The sequence below is a fragment of the Triticum dicoccoides genome, chromosome 5A (genome assembly GCF_002162155.2).
Source record: "Triticum dicoccoides isolate Atlit2015 ecotype Zavitan chromosome 5A, WEW_v2.0, whole genome shotgun sequence".
Taxonomy (NCBI): domain Eukaryota; kingdom Viridiplantae; phylum Streptophyta; class Magnoliopsida; order Poales; family Poaceae; genus Triticum; species Triticum dicoccoides.
Window position 1 is genome coordinate 87,889,326 of NC_041388.1, and position 2,896 is coordinate 87,892,221.

A 2,896-nucleotide genomic window follows, 5' to 3' on the forward strand; every position below is an offset into this window, starting at 1 on the left:
CTTCTTAGCAACATCATCGGGTATACCTGCAAGCTTAAATAGTCCACAAACTTCATCCACATATATTAAGTGCTCATCAGGATGCTTTGTTCCATCTCCTGTAAAAGGGTTAGCTAGCAGTTTTTCCATCATACCCGAAGGAAATTCAAAAGGAGTTTCATTTTCAATAGGTTCAGTTGGTTGAGGAGCAACTCTTTGCTCTACTGGACGGGGTGAAGATACCCCGAACAAGCCCCTCAGAGAATTACTTTCCATAGTAACAAGTGACAGTCAATTTCAGCACACTATATAAATTTTTCCTTACCAAATTCCACCTACCAAAGGCGCTACACTCCCCGGCAATGTTGCCAGAAAAGAGTCTTGATGACCCACAAGTATAGGGGATCTATCGTAGTACTTTTGATAAGTAAGAGTGTTGAACCCAACGAGGAGCAGAAGGAAATGATAAGCGATTTTCAGCAAGGTATTTTCCGCAAGTACTGAAATAAGTGGTAACAAATAGTTTTGTGACGGGATAAATTGTAACGAGCAACAAGTAACAAAAGTAAATAAGGTGCCGCAAGGTGGCCCAATCCTTTTGTAGCAAAGGACAAGCCGGAACAAACTCTTATAATAGGAAAAGCACTCCCGAGGACACATGGGAATATCATCAAGCTAGTTTTCATCACGTTCATATGATCCGTGTTTGATACTTTGATAATTTGATATGTGGGTGGACCGGTGCTTGGGTGCTGTTCTTACTTAAACAAGCATCCCACTTATGATTAACCTCTATTGCAAGCATCCACAACTACAACAAAGGTATTAAGGTAAACCTAACCATAGCTTGAAACATGTGGCTCCAAATCAGCCCCTTACGAAGCAACGCATAAACTAGGGTTTAAGCTTCTGTCACTCTAGCAACCCATCATCTAATTATTACTTCCCAATGCCTTCCTCGTGGCGGCGGAGTCTCGTCCCGAAAAGTTGCTCCTTAATTTTTTTCTCATTGAAAGACTTCATATAGGAGAAGATGGACGTTGGAGAGCCACCAGGGGGCCCACGAGGTAGGGGGTGCGCCCTAGGGGGGCCCACCCTCGTGAGCAGGGTGTGGGCCCCCTGGCCTTCATCTTTGGCGAGGATTTTTCTTTATTTATTTTAAGATGTTCCGTGGAGTTTCAGGACTTTTGGAGTTGCGCATAATAGGTCTCTAAAATTTGCTCCTTTTCCAGCCCAGAATTCCAGCTACCGGCATTCTCCCTCCTTATGTAAACCTTGTAAAATAAGAGAGAATAGCCATAAGTATTGTGACATAAAGTGAAATAACAGTCCATAATGCAATAAATGTTGATATAAAAGCATGATGCAAAATGGACATATCATGGCCCAGACCTCGCCCTCGAAGAAGGGGGCCGTGAGGGCCGCGTTCTCCTCATCCGTCACAAGCTGGCGGCCGGACCAACAGTCCGGGGCCTGGGATAGGTCGCTCCGAGGAACGGCAGCGAACAGAGATCTATAGAAACCGTCCACATGGGACCTTATGTCCCGCGGGGACTGTAATAGAGAAGACCCATCCCAAAGGAGGGGGATGGTGTTGCGTCTACGGCGACCATTCGCGATGGCCTGAAAATATGCCGTGTTCGCATCACCCTTCAAAACCCATTTTTGTGCCCTGCGCAATCGCCAGTAGGCCTCTTCGTCGGAGTAGATAATCGAGAGTTGGTGTTCCAGGTCGTACCGGGAAAGCCACTCCTCAGGGGAGAGGCCAGAGGAGTCCGCGCGCAGGTCTAGGGCCTGAATAGCAGACAAAAGGGCCTTCTTGCGCTCACGGAGGCCTCGACCCAAGTTGGCGCCCCAACCCTTCATGAACTACAAGCCACGCTTGGCACAGAAATGCCACGCGTCGATGGCAGATGAGGGGCGAGACAAGGACTGGGACAGGGTGCGAGCCTCCACCCAACAAGCGGTCACGGCCTCGACGAAGCCAGCTTGGGACAACCAAAATGTCTCAAACCGGAATCGGGGGGTGGGGGGATCGGGGGACGCTCGTCGGTGGAGGAGAGGAGGAGGGGAACATGGTCAAAACCGATTCGAGTGATGGCCCGGAGGGAAGCAAGGCGGCACCGGAGGTCCCATTTCGGGGAAACTAGGACCCGGTCCAGGACGGACTGGTCGGAGTAGCCTGACGGTTGGTCCAGGTGAACCTGGCACCAACCCTATCTAATTCGTGGAGACCAAGGTCAGCAATGCAGTCATTGAACATTTGCATCCGTGCAAAGTTTACATGCGAATTGCTCTTGTCCTCCGCGAAGCGGAGGAGGTTAAAATCGCCCCGACCACCACCGGAAGCGAAGCAGCCGAGATCTTCCGGTGGAGCTCCTTGAGGAAGGAGGAGGACCGGCTATGGTCGGCGAGGCCGTAGACAATAATAACCTCCCACTTGAAGTTGATGGCGTGTTCATAATGTTCCATGCTGACAAAAAATTGTCCCCGGTCCATACTACCAACCTCAAAGGTGGCATCCTTGATGCCTAACAGGATGCCACCCGAGTGGCCCGCGCTCCCACTAGAAGAAAGCCAATGCCAGGCGAAGAGGTGGGGGCTGAGACGGTCGAGCTCCGGGAGGGAGAATTCCATGCGCATGGTTTCTTGGATGGCGACAATGTCAATGTGTTCCTCACGCATGTACTCGATGAGTTGGCGGCGGCGGCCATCATTGCCGAAGCCGCGAATGTTCTAGAAGAGAGCACACATCAAGCATCCATAGGGGGGCTGCTTGACCCCTGGGCACGAGATGCGCTTTGGGCGCGGAGAGCGGCGGTGCGAGAACAGGTTCGACCTCGCAGCTCTGCCATGGACAGGGGGGAATGCCACCAGCCCACCGAGGAGGGGGCGGAGCGGCATCCTCTGACACGAT